Consider the following 22,714-nt stretch of genomic DNA (forward strand, 5'->3'; position numbering starts at 1 on the left):
TGTCAGCACTACAAGTACCAGCGCTCTGCATATACTCCTACTGAGGTCTTGCAGTAATTATTCCATGTATGTGACTTTTCATTTTGGAGCACTACAAGTACCAGCGCTCTGCATATACTCCTACTGAGGTCTTGCAGTAATTATTCCATGTATGTGACTTTTCATTTGTCAGCACTACAATTACCAGCGCTCTGCATATACTCCTATTGAGGTCTTGCAGTAATTATTCCATGTATGTGACTTTTCATTTGTCAGCACTACAATTACCAGCGCTCTGCATATACTCCTATTGAGGTCTTGCAGTAATTATTCCATGTATGTGACTTTTTATTTGTCCGCACTACAAGTACCAGCGCTCTGCATATACTCCTATTGAGGTCTTGCAGTAATTATTCCATGTATGTGACTTTTTATTTGTCAGCACTACAAGTACCAGCGCTCTGCATATACTCCTACTGAGGTCTTGCAGTAATTATTCCATGTATGTGACTTTTCATTTGTCCGCACTACAAGTACCAGCGCTCTGCATATACTCCTACTGAGGTCTTGCAGTAATTATTCCATGTATGTGACTTTTCATTTGTCCGCACTACAAGTACCAGCGCTCTGCATATACTCCTACTGAGGTCTTGCAGTAATTATTCCATGTATGTGACTTTTCATTTTGGAGCACTACAAGTACCAGCGCTCTGCATATACTCCTACTGAGGTCTTGCAGTAATTATTCCATGTATGTGACTTCATTTGTCTCCTGAAATCACTTTTAACTGCTAATCTGAATTATGGCAATTGCAGAACCAGTGTTGTATTGTTAAGGATGTTTCTAGCCTTTGCATAACCTGTTTGAAGCTGTTGTCAGTGAGGCCTAATTTATTGGGGTATATATTTTTGGCTAGTGTTTATTTAAAACAAGCTAATTGATGTCCTTTGATTAGCTGGTCATGTGCCCTCAGCTGTAGCCTCTTCTAATCAGACCTGGTATGTATCTTCACTTATAAGGCAGTCCTCTGCCTGGGCAGTTCTCTAATACCCCTTTTACACCGCCGAAAAATCTGTGTCCATTTACACGGGTCCTCTACCCAGGTCCTGACCTGGGTAGAACACGGTTAGGACCCGTGTAGAGCCCGGTGTAAATGGTCCCGCTGCGGGTTGAGGCACCCGCAGCGGGTCCGTGCACGGCATGCAGCGCTGGGGAAGCTGTCCCCAGCTGCTGCGGGAGGAGAGGGGTGTCTGCAGCTGCTGAGGGGTGGGCGGGGGGCGATCTGTCAGGCTGCTGAGGGGGAGACGGAGGGGATGCTCACCGCGGCTGCCGGTGTAACTCGACGTGGAGGCAGCGGGATCCTGCAGTGCAGGTGACATCATCACTCTCCGCTGCTGCATCACATCATCACCCCCCCAGCGCGGGGTCCAGCAGTGCAGGCGGGCAGCGCATCCATCCGGCGTATGGGAAGTAACCGGTGAGGGTCCCTGCGGCGGCTGGGAACTACCGCTACTAGTTCCCATCCGCCGCAGAGACCCCACGGGTTACTTCACATGCACTAGAGGGACCCCACTGGCAACTTCCTATACGCTGGATGGACCCCCTGCCCGTCTGCCCTGCACGACCCCACTGCCTGGAGGCTGGTCCCCGCACTGGGTTGAGGTGGGGTGGTGATGTGATGTAATGCTTCAGGGGATGAAGATGTACAGGGGTGGTGGGGGTATGATGTGATGCTTCAGGGGGGTAAATATGTGCAGGGGGAGGTGATTTGATGCTTCAAGGGGGAGGTGATGTGATGCTTCAAGGGGGGGTGATGAGATGCAGGGGAGGTGATTTGATGCTTCAAGGGGTAAATATGTGCAGGGGGGGGGATTTGGTGCTTCAGGGGGTAAAGATGTGCAGGGGGAGGTGATTTGATGCTTCAAGGGGGGGTGATGAGATGCAGGGGAGGTGATGTGATGCTGCAGGCCATTTTACACAAGGAAAGGCAGGGCTGACCCAGGTCCAGTATAAATTGTGCAGACCCTGGTCCGACCCAGGTCGAATTGCTGTGTAAATGGGGTATGAAGCAGGGTCCAACTCTGGAAACATCCGTGTTCAAAGACCAGGGTCCGACCAGGGTTTTTGGTGTAAAAGGGGTATAAGTTAGGGTACTCTTTACCTAGTACGGCGCCCGTCGCGGTAATCGCGGGCATCGCATGCACTAAATAAACGCATGCGACGCGATGCCCGCGATTTGCCATAGGGACCAATGTTAAATGTCCAAATTGACTTCAATTTAATGTTCAATGCCTCAACGGACAAGATTTTCCCATAGGAAACCATGTTAAATGTGTCACAAAGTGAAAATAGGCACCCTGAAGTGTTAAATGGCCCCCACAATTTTTAACGCCACCCCAAGATCAACGTGAACCCGAAGCGTGGCGAGCGGTGGCGGTACGCGTCCTACGACCTTTTCATACCCCTACTATCCATGTCGGCGAGGAGTGGAGAATAGAATAGTGTGGCGAGCGCAGCGAGCCACCGAGCCCGAAGCGTGGCGAGCGCAGCGGATACGTAGTATGATTTCCTCGCATATAAAACTAGGTACTACTCCTACAGCAATGCTTTGGACACTGCCAAACAAACATACTACCAATCTCTCATCTCTTCTCATGCCACCAACCCTAAGCAACTTTTTAACACCTTTAAGTCTCTTCTGTACCCTCCCCCTCCTCCCCCACCGGCTACCATCAACACACAAGAACTTGCCTTCTACTTTAAGGACAAAATTGATAACATCCGAGATGAAATGGTATGCTCTTCCACAACCTCTAACCATCTTTCTTTCCCACCTGAACCCTCTGGCACTTTCTTTTCATTTGAGCCCACAAATGAAAAGGAAGCATCCGCACTCTTCTTATCCTCTTATTCTACTACCTCTCCTCTCGATCCTATACCTGTGCAAGTCATTAAAAATCTATCTCCTGTGATTATTCCAACCTTAACTAAAATCTGCAATCTCTCTCTTACTACTGGTACTTTTCCTTCTCTGCTCAAACATGCAGTGATAACTCCTATTCTAAAAAAAACAGAATTCTGACCCTAACTCTCTCTCTAACTATCGTCCTATATCTCAGCTCCCATGCCTCTCCAAGCTACTGGAGAGACTTGTCTACTCCCGCCTCACAAACTTTCTTAACTCTAACACCCTATTAGACCCACTTCAGTCAGGTTTTCGCTCTCAACACTCCACTGAGACAGCACTGACTAAAGTGGTGAATGATCTGGTAACGGCTAAGTCTAAAGGCCATTTCTCGCTACTTATTCTTCTTGATCTTTCTGCTGCATTTGACACCGTCGATCACACTCTTCTCTTACAAACACTACACTCCCTAGGTCTTAATGATACAGCCCTTTCCTGGTTCACATCTTACCTATCTGATCGCTCTTTCAGTGTTCGCTTCTCTGACTCTACTTCCTCTTCATTACCTCTGTCAGTCGGAGTTCCGCAAGGTTCAGTCTTAAGTCCTCTGCTTTTCTCAATCTATACCTCCTCTCTTGGCAAACTAATCAGCTCTTTCGAATTTCAGTATCACTTGTATGCTGATGATACTCAAATCTATCAACCCCAGAGTTGTCACCAGTGGTTTTGGGTCGAGTATCTGATTGTCTGCCATCTCATCTTGGATGTCTTGTCGCCAACTCAAACTCAATATTTCCAAAACGGAATTACTTATATTCCCGCCAACTAAGAACAGTTACCATCCTGACATCTCCATCGCTGTTGACAACTCGATAATCTACCCTACCCCACAAGCTCGTTGCTTAGGGATCATCCTCGACTCTTAACTGTCCTTTCTTCCCCACATTCAATCTGTCTCCAAATCATGTTACATGCATCTAAAAAACATATCCAAAATACGACCCTCTCTCACACAAGACACTACCAAATCTCTTATCCATGCACTCATTATATCCCACATTGATTATTGCAAGAGTCTCCTAACTGGTATTCCCAAGAACAGACTCTCACAACTGCACTCAATTTTAAATGCTGCTGCTAGGCTGATCTTCCTTGCAAGACGCTCATCGTCTGCTGATCCGCTCTGCCAGTCCCTCCATTGGTTGCCTGTATATTACCGTATTCAATATAAAACACTTCTACTTGCTTATAAAGCTATTAACCATACTGCACCAGCATATATCTCTGCACTTATCACGAAATATCTCCCATCTCGACCACTACGCTCTACACAAGATCTGCGTCTCTCTTCTGCATGGATCACTAGCTCCCATTCACTATTACAGGACTTTTATCGGGCTGCTCCCATCCTATGGAATGCCCTTCCACGCACATTAAGACTCTCCACCAGTCTCCATACTTTCAAGCGTTCCCTGAAAACTCACCTCTTCAGGCAAGCCTATCATATTTAAGTTCTACATGCATAACCCTCCGAGGCACTTATGTATTATATAGCTTCCCTTCTGGACTTGTAACTGCTATGCTATTACTGGTGCATGTCCTTATGTTTCCCCCCTATATCCCTATAGATTGTAAGCTTGCAGCAGGGCCCTCCAACCTCCAAGTCTGTCTGTTGTTACCCAGTTTGTCTTATCACTGTCTACTATTGTAAAGCGCAACGGAATCTGCTGCGCCATATAAGAAACTGCAAATAAATAAATAAATATATATATATATATATATATATATATAAATATAAATATATGTGCCAGGTTTAACAGCAGCACATGGAATTCAATAGGCAGCAAGAAGGCAGGCAAGGATCAACAGCAACGTTTCGATTTTATTGATAAAATCGTCATCAGGCATTGATGCCTGATGATGATGCCTGATGACGATTTTATCATTGCCGTTGATCCTTGCCTGCCTTCTTGCTGCCTATTGAATTACGTGTGCTGCTGTTGCTGCTAAACCTGGCAGCGTGAGTATTGTATACCAGCCCTACACTGGGGCTTACAGCTGGCACTTGGTACACTATTGATTTGTTATATAGAAATTTGCATGGTGCGGCACTCCCAAAATCACGGCGGATGGCGGCACTCAATGTAATAAATGAGAAGCAGGAGACAGATAAGTGTCCAACGAGTGGTCTCTTTATCAAGGTGCAGAAGATACAAACACACATACCTTTATACGGTATAGGAACCCCCGCCGGCGCACCGGGCGTCCCGCCCGGACGCAGATGATGATGTCACTCAGGAGGGACGGACGGCGAAGCCGTTGAGGGCACCCAGACCTTGCCCATACAGTAAAGTGCTGAAATACAAGTGCAAATGTGCATAAACATACTGAACAAATCATATACAGAAGGGCTCAATATGAGCCAATATATGTGGATATCAAATCAAATAAAAGTAAAGGGATAAAAAGATAAAAAAGTATGGGATTCCTGTGAGGTCCAATAGTGAATGAACCTCCAACGGCAGGAATGTAACAATCTACTGCATATCATTCCTAGAAAATCGTCAAAAAGACACAGTGGTATCGAGCATAGACACATCGTATACATCCGTTCAAAGTAATAACACTTATATACATAAAAGTATTTAGAGCAATACCAGAGCTAACATGAAACGGAGGGTTGAATGGACATCACAGGAACACGGACAAGCCTGCATGTTCATTTAACCCCTTAGGTGATAGGGAATCTGCTGAATTATCCTGTACCTCAATTAGGATAAAGGGTGGCGGGCAGAGGCAAAGTGCCTCGCAACGGGCTGATCACTATTCCCTGACAGCAATGCCTGTTTTATGGCAGATCTATGTGCTGCCGCTCTCTCTTTGAAATTACGGATTGTTTTGTCGACATACAGACGGCTGCAGGGGCAACTAATCAGATACACAACGTAGTTGGAGGAACAAGAAACCCGCTGTTTAATCTTAAAGGGTTTCCCAGAATAGGGGTGACAGAATGTGTCCCCCGAAATCATGTAGCTGCACGTAGTGCAGCTACTACATTTAAAACAACCGGGTCTGGGGGTCCCCAAAAAGGTAGAGCCAGTGTGCGTGGATGCCTCCACCACGTCATTTTTGTTCAATAAATATTTCAGATTTCTCCCTCTGGTGTATGCACACTTGAGTTTGGAATTCTGCATGCAAGACAGAGATGGGTCAGTGCGAATGATGGGCCAATGGGACTTAGCCCCCCCCCCCTGCACTGGAACAACCTCCCGCCACCCATCAGGCTGTCTGATTCCCTTACCTCCTTCAAGCGCTCCCTCAAAACCCTCTTTTTTCGACTAGCCTATCCCTCCTCCTAACCTCTTTTGATCCTCCTATCCTGCCTCCGTTCCCCTCCGTTCCTACTTATCCTATTGTTTTTCGTTCGTCCACTCACCTCCTTTGAGTATGTTAACTCTTATGAGTAGGGTCCTCCTGCCTCACGTACTCACCTGTCCCCTCCTGTCCTGTTCTTCCCTTCCTCTACTTCATCTTCAGTCTCCTCGACAATTTTGACACCTACTTCTGAACTGATGCTGATTTTAGTTCTACCAGCTATACCCCTATTCATACTGTATTTTTCAACACACCCTGTACGTTACCTTGTAATTTGTTTTTTGTTTGCTATGTACGGCGCTGCGGACACTTTGCGGCGCCTTATAAATAAACGTACTACTACTACTCAGCCATTCTGCTGATGAACCCACTTTTTGGGATGTAAAGAGTTAACCCAAATAAACTTGTCAGCTTTTTTGTTGCGGCTGGTGGGAGTCAGCGCCTGTTCTCTAGTCAGGGCCTGTACTTTAGCTTTTGCTAAATCTTCCATCTGATCGCCCCGTACCCTAAATTTGTCAATCATGGTGTTAAGAGACTCGTCCAATTCAACAGGGTCACTAACAATACGGCGCACCCGCAACATTTGAGAAAAGGGAAAGCCGGCTTTCAGTGGTGATGGGTGGTGGCTTGAAGCCAAAAGCAGGTTATTGCGATCAGTGGCTTTACAAAAAAGGGATGTGGAAATGTTATTCCCAGAGATCTTAATATTCACATCTAAGAAATTGATGTTGTCATTACTGATCAGATAAGTGAATTTTACCGGGGAACCCGATGCATTATGCCCATTGATCAAATTTTCCAACTCGCACTGAGGACCTGACCACAGGATCAGCAGGTCATCTATGTACCTTGTGTACAGTACCAGATGCCCACTGACCCTGGGGTCCCTGAAGAACAAGTCCTGTTCTACAATAAACATGTAGCTATTGGCGAGCGATGGGGCCACCGAGGACCCCATCACACACCCACATAGCTGGAGGTAATACCGGTTGTTTGACATGAAAAAATTCCTCTGCAATGTGAGCCCTAACAATTTGATGAACAAAGCTATGTCAGGGCCTTTATACAAAGGGTTGTCAGTAATGAGTATCTGCACTGCCGCAAGCCCCCCTTCATGCGGAATGCAAGTGTAGAGGCTCGCGACATCCACAGTACACAACAGACAACCACTAGGAATCTGGTTAAGTTGTTTTAATTTCAACAGCAAGGAATTAGTGTCCTTTAAATACGTTGCTTGGCCCCCTACGCAGGGCTGTAGAAAACTATCAAGGTAGACCGAAATAGGCTGGTATAACGACCCCCGGGCAGAGATGATGGGTCTGCCCGTAGGGTCCACCAGACTTTTGTGGACCTTGGGTATCGTGTACAGTAGGGGCACAATAGGATGCGCGGTCACCAGAGCCTCCCGTGTGGCAGAATCAATCTGGGATTCACGTACTGCACAGTCCAGAATCAAGTCCAATTCCTTTTTGTAATCAAAGGAAGGATCCTTTGATAATGGTAAGTATACATGGGTATCCGCTAGTTGCTGCTTAATTTCCTTCAAATAATCTGTGGCATTCTGGATGACAATGCCACCCCCTTTATCCGCCGGACGGATTGTAATTGAAGCATCTGTGCTGAGTGCTTTAAGGGCTTTCCTTTCTGCCACGGTAAAATTTGATCTCACCGGTTGTGTAGAAGACAGAATGGCAGATGTTTCATGTTCAATAAGGGGATGGAATGTCTTGATGGAGGCATTCGATGACAAAGGATCAAACTTGGATTTTTACGGATGGCTGCTGGTATCGATGGTGCAGCATAATCCGATGATTCTTTGTCCTGAAAATATTCTCTTAATTTAAGTTGTCGGTGAAGTTTATATTGTTCCACCTTAATCTGAAAAGGCTCCACCTTATTGGTGGGAATGAAGTTGAGTCCTTTATTCAACACCTGGGTCTCCTGTGGTGTCAAAGGACGAGAAGACAAATTGAATATCGGATCAGTTATTTTTTGTTGACAGGAGGTTTTGTTTGCCTGGGGCGTCCTTTTGTTTTGGCCTCCACGTCGGGTAAAACGTCTCCTCCTCTGGCCAACTGCTTGCGGGTGCGCACCCCAGCCGGGATGCGCCCCTGTGAGTTTTTTGCCCCCTCGAACTCACTGGCCGACGATCCGTCCTCTCGAAGTATCAGTCTCATGGATATTGCGTTGAAACTGCTTTTTTCTGAATGGACGTACAGTTGTGTCCCCTCCGGTAATCCAGGGGTACACTTGGTGTCTCTCAGTCATTAGTGACGCAATCTTTTTTGTTCTTTTTATAGACCATGAGTTCCTTTTTATATTTATCAACTTGTCCCGATAATTTCTCACATCGCTAGATAGCACTGGTAAATGTGCTTTTTCAAAAGCTTCAATTTTGCTCCGGGTAAAAGACAGCTCTTTGGTCACCTCCTCGATCACCAACAGCATAAGATCGAATGAACACTTGTTGAGGATCGAGGTCCAGGTCTTACAGAAGGGTATACTATATCGACCCAGAGTTGGCACATTTTTTATGCGGAAGCCCAGCGGAATTTTTCTGTCTCTGATGTAGTCAGACAAGGTTAGTCCATGGTAAAATTAATCAGTGTCCTTGCATTTAAGGTTGTAGAAGACTGTCAAGGTAGATCAATTATTCCATGAATTACGCAACCTTAAACGCAAGGAAACTGATTACTTTTACCATGGACTAACCTTGTCTGACTACATCAGAGACAGAAAAATTCCGCTGGGCTTCCGCATAAAAAATGTGCCAACTCTGGGTCGATATAGCATACCCTTCTGTAAGACCTGGACCTCGATCCTCAACAAGTGTTCATTCCATCTTATGCTGTTGGTGATCGAGGAGGTGACCAAAGAGCTGTCTGTCACCCGGAGCAAAATTGAAGCTTTTGAAAAAGCACATTTACCAGTGCTATCTAGCGATGTGAGCATGAATTGGATGGAGAAATTATCGGGACAAGTTGATAAATATAAAAAGGAACTCATGGCCTATAAAAAGAACAAAAATTATCGCGTCACTAATGACTGAGAGACACCAAGTGTACCCCTGGCTTACCGGAGGGGACACAACTGTACGTCCATTCAGAAAAAAGCAGTTTCAACGGTTTCAACGCAATATCCGTGAGACTGATACTTCAAGAGAGGACGGATCGTCGGCCAGTGAGTTTGAGGGGGCAAAAAACTCCCAGGGGCGCATACCGGCTGGGGTGCGTACCCGCAAGCAGTTGGCCAAAGGAGGAGACGTTTTACCCGACGTGGAGGCCAAAAAAAAAGGACGCCCCAGGCAAACAAAACCTCCTGTCAACAAAAAATAACTGACCCGATATTCAATTTGTCTTCTCGTCCTTTGACACCACAGGAGACCCAGGTGTTGAATAAAGGACTCAACTTCATTCCCACCAATAAGGTGGAGCCTTTTCAGATTAAGGTGGAATATAAACTTCACCGACAACTTAAATTAAGAGAATATTTTCAGGACAAAGAATCATCGGATTATGCTGCACCATCGATACCAGCAGCCATCCGTAAAAATCCAAGTTTGATCCTTTGTCATCGAATGCCTCCATCAAGACATTACTTCGCCTTATTGAACATGAAACATCTGCCATTCTGTCTTCTACACAACCGGTGAGATCAAATTTTACCGTGGCAGAAAGGAAAGCCCTTAAAGCACTCAGCACAGATGCTTCAATTACAATCCGTCCGGCGGATAAAGGGGGTGGCATTGTCATCCAGAATGCCACAGATTATTTGAAGGAAATTAAGCAGCAACTAGCGGATACCCATGTATACTTACCATTATCAAAGGATCCTTCCTTTGATTACAAAAAGGAATTGGACTTGATTCTGGACTGTGCAGTACGTGAATCCCAGATTGATTCTGCCACACGGGAGGCTCTGGTGACCGCGCATCCTATTGTGCCCCTACTGTACACGATACCCAAGGTCCACAAAAGTCTGGTGGACCCTACGGGCAGACCCATCATCTCTGCCCGGGGGTCGTTATACCAGCCTATTTCGGTCCACCTTGATAGTTTTCTACAGCCTTGCGTTCAGGGCCAAGCAACGTATTTAAAGGACACTAATTCCTTGCTGTTGAAATTAAAACAACTTAACCAGATTCCTAGTGGTTGTCTGTTATGTACTGTGGATGTTGCGAGCCTCTACACTTGCATTCCGCATGAAGGGGGGCTTGCGGCAGTGCAGATATTAATTACTGACAACCCTTTGTATAAAGGCCCTGACATAGCTTTGTTCATCAAATTGTTAGGGCTCACATTGCAGAGGAATTTTTTCATGTCAAACAACCGGTATTACCTCCAGCTATGTGGGTGTGTGATGGGGTCCTCGGTGGCCCCATCGCTCGCCAATAGCTACATGTTTATTGTAGAACAGGACTTGTTCTTCAGGGACCCCAGGGTCAGTGGGCATCTGGTACTGTACACGAGGTACATAGATGACCTGCTGATCCTGTGGTCAGGTCCTCAGTGCGAGTTGGAAAATTTGATCAATGGGCATAATGCATCGGGTTCCCCGGTAAAATTCACTTATCTGATCAGTAATGACAACATCAATTTCTTAGATGTGAATATTAAGATCTCTGGGAATAACATTTCCACATCCCTTTTTTGTAAAGCCACTGATCGCAATAACCTGCTTTTGGCTTCAAGCCACCACCCATCACCACTGAAAGCCGGCCTCCCCTTTTCTCAAATGTTGCGGGTGCGCCGTATTGTTAGTGACGCTGTTGAATTGGACAAGTCTCTTAACACCATGATTGACAAATTTAGGGTACGGGGCGATCAGATGGAAGATTTAGCAAAAGCCAAAGCTAAAGTACAGGTCCTGACTAGAGAACAGGCGCTGACTCCCTACAGCCACAACAAAAAAGCTGACAAGTTTATTTGGGTTAACTATTTCCATCCCAAAAGTGGGTTCATCAGCAGAATGGCTAAGTCCCATTGGCCCATTATTCGCACTGACCCATCTCTGTCTTGCATGCAGAATTCCAAACTCATGTGTGCATACACCAGAGGGAGGAATCTGAAATATTTTTTGATCAAAAAATGACGTGGTGGAGGCATCCACGCACACTGGCTCTACCTTTTTGGGGACCCCCCGACCCGGTTGTTTTAAATGTAGTAGCTGCACTACGTGCAGCTACATGATTTCGGGGGACACATTCTGTCACCCCTATTCTGGGAAACCCTTTAAGATTAAACAGCGGGTTTCTTGTTCCTCCAACTACGTTGTGTATCTGATTAGTTGCCCCTGCAGCCGTCTGTATGTCGACAAAACAATCCGTAATTTCAAAGAGAGAGCGGCAGCACATAGATATGCCATAAAACAGGCATTGCTGTCAGGGAATAGTGATCAGCCCGTTGCAAGGCACTTTGCCTCTGCCCGCCACCCTTTATCCTAATTGAGGTACAGGATAATTCAGCAGATTCCCTATCACCTAAGGGGTTAAATGAACATGCAGGCTTGTCCGTGTTCCTGTGATGTCCATTCAACCCTCCGTTTCATGTTAGCTCTGGTATTGCTCTAAATACTTTTATGTATATAAGTGTTATTACTTTGAACGGATGTATACTATGTGTCTATGCTCGATACCACTGTCTTTTTGTCGATTTTCTAGGAATGATATGCAGTAGATTGTTACATTCCTGCCGTTGGAGGTTCATTCACTATTGGAGCTCACAGGAATCCCATACTTTTTTATCTTTTTATCCCTTCACTTTTATTTGATTTGATATCCACATATATTGGGCTCATATTGAGCCCTTCTGTATATGATTTGTTCAGTAGGTTTATGCACATTTGCACTTGTATTTCAGCACTTTACTGTATGAGCAAGGTCCGGGTGCCCTCAACGGCTTCGCCGTCCGTCCCTCCTGAGTGACATCATCATCTGCGTCCGGGCAGGACGCCCGGTGCGCCGGCGGGGGTTCCTATACCGTATAAAGGTATGTGAGTTTGTAACGTGTTGTATCTTCTGCACCTTGATAAAGAGACCACTCGGTCTCGAAACGTTGGACACTTATCGGTCTCCTGCTTCTCATTTATTTCATTAAGAGCCGCCATCCGCCATCAGACATTTTACGCATTTAGTCCATTCCACTAATGCATTTATGAGTTATTTAGAAAGAAAACACACAGTTCTAGGCGGGGGTTCCTATACCGTATAAAGGTATGTGAGTTTGTAACGTGTTGTATCTTCTGCACCTTGATAAAGAGACCACTCGGTCTCGAAACGTTGGACACTTATCGGTCTCCTGCTTCTCATTTATTTCATTAAGAGCCGCCATCCGCCATCAGACATTTTACGCATTTAGTCCATTCCACTAATGCATTTATGAGTTATTTAGAAAGAAAACACACAGTTCTAGGCATACAATGCAGTGATATAGACAGGCAGCCTATATGGTACAGATAACACAGTATACATCTGACAGGCAGTGATAGTGTTACACAGTAAGCTTGTTCTAGGCATACATTGCAGTGATATAGACAGGCAGCCTATATGGTACAGATAACACAGTATACGTCTGACAGGCAGTGATAGTGTTACAAAGTAAGCTTGTACTAGGCATACAATGCAGTGACATAGACAGGCAGCCTATATGGTACAGATAACACAGTATACGTCTGACAGGCAGTGATAGTGTTACACAGTAAGCTTGTACTAGGCATACATTGCAGTGACATAGACAGGCAGCCTATATGGTACAGATAACACTGTATACCTCTGACAGGCAGTGATAGTGTTACACAGTAAGCTTGTACTAGGCATACAATGCAGTGACATAGACAGGCAGCCTATAGGGTAGAGATAACACAGTATACATCTGACAGGCAGTGATAGTGTTACACAGTAAGCTTGTTCTAGGCATACATTGCAGTGACATAGACAGGCAGCCTATATGGTACAGATAACACAGTATACGTCTGAAAGGCAGTGATAGTGTTACACAGTAAGCTTGTACTAGGCATACATTGCAGTGACATAGACAGGCAGCCTATATGGTACAGATAACACTGTATACCTCTGACAGGCAGTGATAGTGTTACACAGTAAGCTTGTACTAGGCATACAATGCAGTGACATAGACAGGCAGCCTATAGGGTAGAGATAACACAGTATACATCTGACAGGCAGTGATAGTGTTACACAGTAAGCTTGTTCTAGGCATACATTGCAGTGACATAGACAGGCAGCCTATATGGTACAGATAACACTGTATACGTCTGACAGGCAGTGATAGTGTTACACAGTAAGCTTGTACTAGGCATACATTGCAGTGATATAGACAGGCAGCCTATATGGTACAGATAACAGTATACATCTGACAGGCAGTGATAGTGTTACACAGTAAGCTTGTACTAGGCATACATTGCAGTGATATAGACAGGCAGCATATATGGTACAGATAACACAGTATACGTCTGACAGGCAGTGATAGTGTTACACAGTAAGCTTGTACTAGGCATACAATGCAGTGACATAGACAGGCAGCCTATATGGTACAGATAACACAGTATACATCTGACAGGCAGTGATAGTGTTACACAGTAAGCTTGTACTAGGCATACATTGCAGTGATATAGACAGGCAGCCTATATGGTACAGATAACAGTATACATCTGACAGGCAGTGATAGTGTTACACAGTAAGCTTGTACTAGGCATACATTGCAGTGATATAGACAGGCAGCATATATGGTACAGATAACACAGTATACGTCTGACAGGCAGTGATAGTGTTACACAGTAAGCTTGTACTAGGCATACAATGCAGTGACATAGACAGGCAGCCTATATGGTACAGATAACACAGTATACATCTGACAGGCAGTGATAGTGTTACACAGTAAGCTTGTACTAGGCATACATTGCAGTGACAGACAAGCAGCCTATATGGTACAGATAACACAGTATACGTCTGACAGGCAGTGATAGTGTTACACAGTACACAGTAAGCTTGTACTAGGCATACATTGCAGTGACATAGACAGGCAGCCTATATGGTACAGATAACACAGTATACATGTGTCAGGCAGTGATAGTGTTACACAGTAAGCTTGTACTAGGCATACATTGCAGTGATATAGACAGGCAGCATATATGGTACAGATAACACAGTATACGTCTGACAGGCAGTGATAGTGTTACACAGTAAGCTTGTACTAGGCATACAATGCAGTGACATAGACAGGCAGCCTATATGGTACAGATAACACAGTATACGTCTGACAGGCAGTGATAATGTTACACAGTAAGCTTGTACTAGGCATACATTGCAGTGATATAGACAGGCAGCCTATATAGTACAGATAACACAGTATACCTCTGACAGGCAGTGATAGTGTTACACAGTAAGCTTGTACTAGGCATACATTGCAGTGACATAGACAGGCAGCCTATATGGTACAGATAACACAGTATACCTCTGACAGGCAGTGATAGTGTTACACAGTAAGCTTGTACTAGGCATACATAGCAGTGATATAGACAGGCAGCCTATATGGTACAGATAACACAGTATACATCGGACAGGCAGTGATAGTGTTACACAGTAAGCTTGTACTAGGCATACAATGCAGTGATATAGACAGGCAGCCTATATGGTACAGATAACACTGTATACCTCTGACAGGCAGTGATAGTGTTACACAGTAAGCTTGTACTAGGCATACATTGCAGTGACATAGACAGGCAGCCTATATGGTACAGATAACACAGTATACCTCTGACAGGCAGTGATAGTGTTACACAGTAAGCTTGTACTAGGCATACAATGCAGTGACATAGACAGGAAGCCTATATGGTACAGATAACACGGTATACGTCTGACAGGCAGTGATAGTGTTACACAGTAAGCTTGTACTAGGCATACATAGCAGTGATATAGACAGGCAGCCTATATGGTACAGATAACACAGTATACATCTGACAGGCAGTGATAGTGTTACACAGTAAGCTTGTACTAGGCATACAATGCAGTGACATAGACAGGAAGCCTATATGGTACAGATAACACAGTATACGTCTGAAAGGCAGTGATAGTGTTACACAGTAAGCTTGTACTAGGCATACATTGCAGTGATACAGACAGGCAGCCTATATGGTACAGATAACACAGTATACATCTGACAGGCAGTGATAGTGTTACACAGTAAGCTTGTACTATGCATACATTGCAGTGATACAGACAGGCAGCCTATATGGTACAGATAACACTGTATACATCTGACAGGCAGTGATAGTGTTACACAGTAAGCTTGTACTAGGCATACATTGCAGTGATATAGACAGGCAGCCTATATAGTACAGATAACACAGTATACGTCTGACAGGCAGTGATAGTGTTACACAGTAAGCTTGTACTAGGCATACATTGCAGTGACATAGACAGGTAGCCTATATGGTACAGATAACACAGTATCCGTCTGACAGGCAGTGATAGTGTTACACAGTAAGCTTGTACTAGGCATACAATGCAGTGACAGACAGGCAGCCTATATGGTACAGATAAACACAGTATACCTCTGACAGGCAGTGATAGTGTTACACAGTAAGCTTGTACTAGGCATACATTGCAGTGATATAGACAGGCAGCCTATATGGTACAGATAACACAGTATCCGTCTGACAGGCAGTGATAGTGTTACACAGTAAGCTTGTACTAGGCATACATTGCAGTGACATAGACAGGCAGCCTATATGGTACAGATAACACAGTATACGTCTGACATGCAGTGATAGTGTTACACAGTAAGCTTGTACTAGGCATACATTGCAGTGACATAGACAGGCAGCCTATAGGGTACAGATAACACAGTATACCTCTGACAGGCAGTGATAGTGTTACATAGTAAGCTTGTACTAGGCATACAATGCAGTGATACAGACAGGCAGCCTATATGGTACAGATAACACTGTATACCTCTGACAGGCAGTGATAGTGTTACACAGTAAGCTTGTACTAGGCATACAATGCAGTGACACAGACAGGCAGCCTATATGGTACAGATAACACAGTATACGTCTGACAGGCAGTGATAGTGTTACACAGTAAGCTTGAACTAGGCATACATTGCAGTGACATAGACAGGCAGCCTATATGGTACAGATAACACAGTATACATCTGACAGGCAGTGATAGTGTTACACAGTAAGCTTGTACTAGGCATACATTGCAGTGACATAGACAGGCAGCCTATATGGTACAGATAACACTGTATACCTCTGACAGGCAGTGATAGTGTTACACAGTAAGCTTGTACTAGGCATACAATGCAGTGACACAGACAGGCAGCCTATATGGTACAGATAACACAGTATACATCTGACAGGCAGTGATAGTGTTACACAGTAAGCTTGTACTAGGCATACATTGCAGTGACATAGACAGGCAGCCTATATGGTACAGATAACACTGTATACATCTGACAGGCAGTGATAGTGTTACACAGTAAGCTTGTACTAGGCATACATAGCAGTGATATAGACAGGCAGCCTATATGGTACAGATAACACTGTATACCTCTGACAGGCAGTGATAGTGTTACACAGTAAGCTTGTACTAGGCATACATTGCAGTGATATAGACAGGCAGCCTATATGGTACAGATAACACAGAATACCTCTGACAGGCAGTGATAGTGTTACACAGTAAGCTTGTACTAGGCATACATTGCAGTGACATAGACAGGCAGCCTATATAGTACAGATAACACAGTATACGTCTGACAGGCAGTGATAGTGTTACACAGTAAGCTTGTACTAGGCATACATTGCAGTGACATAGACAGGCAGCCTATATGGTACAGATAACACAGTATACCTCTGACAGGCAGTGATAGTGTTACACAGTAAGCTTGTACTAGGCATACATTGCAGTGATATAGACAGGCAGCCTATATGGTACAGATAACACAGTATCCGTCTGACAGGCAGTGATAGTGTTACACAGTAAGCTTGTACTAGGCATACATTGCAGTGATATAGACAGGCAGCCTATATGGTACAGATAACACAGAATACCTCTGACAGGCAGTGATAGTGTTACACAGTAAGCTTGTACTAGGCATACATTGCAGTGACATAGACAGGCAGCCTATATAGTACAGATAACACAGTATACGTCTGACAGGCAGCGATAGTGTTACACAGTAAGCTTGTACTAGGCATACATTGCAGTGATATAGACAGGCAGCCTATATGGTACAGATAACACAGTATACGTCTGACAGGCAGTGATAGTGTTACACAGTAAGCTTGTACTAGGCATACAATGCAGTGACATAGACAGGCAGCCTATATGGTACAGATAACACAGTATACCTCTGACAGGCAGCGATAGTGTTACACAGTAAGCTTGTACTAGGCATACATTGCAGTGATATAGACAGGCAGCCTATATGGTACAGATAACACAGTATACGTCTGACAGGCAGTGATAGTGTTACACAGTAAGCTTGTACTAGGCATACATTGCAGTGATATAGACAGGCAGCCTATATGGTACAGATAACACAGTATACGTCTGACAGGCAGTGATAGTGTTACACAGTAAGCTTGTACTAGGCATACATTGCAGTGACAGACAGGCTGCCTATATGGTACAGATAACACAGTATACCTCTGACAGGCAGTGATAGTGTTACACAGTAAGCTTGTACTAGGCATACATTGCAGTGACATAGACAGGCAGCCTATATGGTACAGATAACAGTATACGTCTGACAGGCAGTGATAGTGTTACACAGTAAGCTTGTACTAGGCATACAATGCAGTGATATAGACAGGCAGCCTATATGGTACAGATAACACAGTATACCTCTGACAGGCAGTGATAGTGTTACACAGTAAGCTTGTACTAGGCATACAATGCAGTGATATAGACAGGCAGCCTATATGGTACAGATAACACAGTATACATCTGACAGGCAGTGATAGTGTTATACAGTAAGCTTGTACTAGGCATACATTGCAGTGACAGACAGGCAGCCTATAATGGTACAGATAACACAGTATACCTCTGACAGGCAGTGATAGTGTTACACAGTAAGCTTGTACTAGGCATACATTGCAGTGACATAGACAGGCAGCCTATATGGTACAGATAACACAGTATACATGTGTCAGGCAGTGATAGTGTTACACAGTAAGCTTGTACTAGGCATACATTGCAGTGATATAGACAGGCAGCCTATATGGTACAGATAACACAGTATATGTCTGACAGGCAGTGATAGTGTTACACAGTAAGCTTGTACTAGGCATACAATGCAGTGACATAGACAGGCAGCCTATAGGGTACAGATAACACTGTATACATCTGACAGGCAGTGATAGTGTTACACAGTAAGCTTGTACTAGGCATACATTGCAGTGACATAGACAGGCAGCCTATATGGTACAGATAACACAGTATACGTCTGACAGGCAGTGATAATGTTACACAGTAAGCTTGTACTAGGCATACATTGCAGTGATATAGACAGGCAGCCTATATAGTACAGATAACACAGTATACCTCTGACAGGCAGTGATAGTGTTACACAGTAAGCTTGTACTAGGCATACATTGCAGTGACATAGACAGGCAGCCTATATGGTACAGATAACACAGTATACCTCTGACAGGCAGTGATAGTGTTACACATTAAGCTTGTACTAGGCATACATTGCAGTGATACAGACAGGTAGCCTATATGGTACAGATAACACTGTATACATCTGACAGGCAGTGATAGTGTTACACAGTAAGCTTGTACTAGGCATACATTGCAGTGACAGACAGGCAGCCTATATGGTACAGATAACACAGTATCCGTCTGACAGGCAGTGATAGTGTTACACAGTAAGCTTGTACTAGGCATACATTGCAGTGATATAGACAGGCAGCCTATATGGTACAGATAACACAGTATCCGTCTGACAGGCAGTGATAGTGTTACACAGTAAGCTTGTACTAGGCATACAATGCAGTGACAGACAGGCAGCCTATATGGTACAGATAACACAGTATACCTCTGACAGGCAGTGATAGTGTTACACAGTAAGATTGTACTAGGCATACAATGCAGTGACACAGACAGGCAGCTTATATGGTACAGATAACACAGTATACGTCTGACAGGCAGTGATAGTGTTACACAGTAAGCTTGTACTAGGCATACATTGCAGTGACATAGACAGGCAGCCTATATGGTACAGATAACACAGTATACGTCTGACAGGCAGTGATAGTGTTACACAGTAAGCTTGTACTAGGCATACATTGCAGTGACATAGACAGGCAGCCTATATGGTACAGATAACACTGTATACCTCTGACAGGCAGTGATAGTGTTACACAGTAAGCTTGTACTAGGCATACATTGCAGTGATATAGACAGGCAGCCTATATGGTACAGATAACACAGTATACGTCTGAAAGGCAGTGATAGTGTTACACAGTAAGCTTGTACTAGGCATACAATGCAGTGACATAGACAGGCAGCCTATATGGTACAGATAACACAGTATACGTCTGACAGGCAGTGATAGTGTTACACAGTAAGCTTGTACTAGGCATACATTGCAGTGACATAGACAGGCAGCCTATATGGTACAGATAACACGGTATACATCTGACAGGCAGTGATAGTGTTACACAGTAAGCTTGTACTAGGCATACAATGCAGTGACATAGTCAGGCAGCCTATATGGTACAGATAACACAGTATACCTCTGACAGGCAGTGATAGTGTTACACAGTAAGCTTGTACTAGGCATACATTGCAGTGACATAGACAGGCAGCCTATATGGTACAGATAACACAGAATACCTCTGACAGGCAGTGATAGTGTTACACAGTAAGCTTGTACTAGGCATACATTGCAGTGACATAGACAGGCAGCCTATATAGTACAGATAACACAGTATACGTCTGACAGGCAGTGATAGTGTTACACAGTAAGCTTGTACTAGGCATACAATGCAGTGATATAGACAGGCAGCCTATATGGTACAGGTAACACAGTATACGTCTGACAGGCAGTGATAGTGTTACACAGTAAGCTTGTACTAGGCATACATTGCAGTGACATAGACAGGCAGCCTATATATTACAGATAACACAGTATACATCTGACAGGCAGGGATAGTGTTACACAGTAAGCTTGTACTAGGCATACATTGCAGTGACAGACAGGCAGCCTATATGGTACAGATAACACAGTATACGTCTGACAGGCAGAGATAGTGTTATACAGTAAGCTTGTACTAGGCATACATTGCAGTGATATAGACAGGCAGCCTATATGGTACAGATAACACAGTATCCGTCTGACAGGCAGTGATAGTGTTACACAGTAAGCTTGTACTAGGCATACATTGCAGTGACATAGACAGGCAGCCTATATGGTACAGATAACACAGAATACCTCTGACAGGCAGTGATAGTGTTACACAGTAAGCTTGTACTAGGCATACATTGCAGTGACATAGACAGGCAGCCTATATAGTACAGATAACACAGTATACGTCTGACAGGCAGTGATAGTGTTACACAGTAAGCTTGTACTAGGCATACATTGCAGTGATACAGACAGGCAGCCTATATGGTACAGATAACACCATATACGTCTGACAGGCAGTGATAGTGTTACACATTAAGCTTGTACTAGGCATACAATGCAGTGATACAGACAGGCAGCCTATATGGTACAGATAACACAGTATACATCTGACAGGCAGTGATAGTGTTACATAGTAAGCTTGTACTAGGCATACAATGCAGTGACATAGACAGGCAGCCTATATGGTACAGATAACACAGTATACATCTGACAGGCAGTGATAGTGTTACATAGTAAGCTTGTACTAGGCATACAATGCAGTGATACAGACAGGCAGCCTATATGGTACAGATAACACAGTATACATCTGACAGGCAGTGATAGTGTTACATAGTAAGCTTGTACTAGGCATACAATGCAGTGACATAGACAGGCAGCCTATATGGTACAGATAACACAGTATACGTCTGACAGGCAGTGATAGTGTTACACAGTAAGCTTGTACTAGGCATACATTGCAGTGATACAGACATGCAGCCTATATGGTACAGATAACACAGTATACGTCTGACAGGCAGTGATAGTGTTACACAGTAAGCTTGTACTAGGCATACAATGCAGTGACATAGACAGGCAGCCTATATGGTACAGATAACACAGTATACATCTGACAGGCAGTGATAGTGTTACACATTAAGCTTGTACTAGGCATACATTGCAGTGACATAGACAGGCAGCCTATATGGTACAGATAACACAGTATACGTCTGACAGGCAGTGATAGTGTTATACAGTAAGCTTGTACTAGGCATACATTGCAGTGACAGACAGGCTGCCTATATGGTACAGATAACACAGTATACGTCTGACATGCAGTGATAGTGTTACACAGTAAGCTTGTACTAGGCATACATTGCAGTGATACAGACAGGCAGCCTATATGGTACAGATAACACCGTATACGTCTGACAGGCAGTGATAGTGTTACACATTAAGCTTGTACTAGGCATACAATGCAGTGATATAGACAGGCAGCCTATATGGTACAGATAACACAGTATACGTCTGACATGCAGTGATAGTGTTACACAGTAAGCTTGTACTAGGCATACATTGCAGTGATATAGACAGGCAGCCTATATGGTACAGATAACACTGTATACCTCTGACAGGCAGTGATAGTGTTACACATTAAGCTTGTACTAGGCATACAATGCAGTGATATAGACAGGCAGCCTATATGGTACAGATAACACAGTATACGTCTGACATGCAGTGATAGTGTTACACATTAAGCTTGTACTAGGCATACATTGCAGTGATATAGACAGGCAGCCTATATGGTACAAATAACACTGTATACCTCTGACAGGCAGTGATAGTGTTACACATTAAGCTTGTACTAGGCATACAATGCAGTGATATAGACAGGCAGCCTATATGGTACAGATAACACAGTATACGTCTGACATGCAGTGATAGTGTTACACAGTAAGCTTGTACTAGGCATACATTGCAGTGATACAGACAGGCAGCCTATATGGTACAGATAACACGGTATACGTCTGACAGGCAGTGATAGTGTTACACAGTAAGCTTGTACTAGGCATACATTGCAGTGATATAGACAGGCAGCCTATATGGTACAGATAACACAGTATACGTCTGACAGGCAGTGATAGTGTTACACAGTAAGCTTGTACTAGGCATACAATGCAGTGACACAGACAGGCAGCCTATATGGTACAGATAACACGGTATACATCTGACAGGCAGTGATAGTGTTACACAGTAAGCTTGTACTAGGCATACATTGCAGTGATATAGACAGGCAGCCTATAGGGTATAGATAACACAGTATAC

The 22,714-nt window shown here is 44.2% G+C and overlaps 1 protein-coding gene across 1 annotated transcript in view; it reads right to left on the reverse strand.

Annotated features, from left to right (window-relative positions):
- Positions 1–22,714, reverse strand: part of LCMT2 (leucine carboxyl methyltransferase 2) — a 394,048-nt gene that overhangs the window by 282,231 nt on the left and 89,103 nt on the right.

This window comes from Crinia signifera, chromosome 2 (assembly GCF_055691185.1).
Source record: "Crinia signifera chromosome 2, ASM5569118v1, whole genome shotgun sequence".
NCBI classification, from domain to species: Eukaryota; Metazoa; Chordata; class Amphibia; order Anura; family Myobatrachidae; genus Crinia; species Crinia signifera.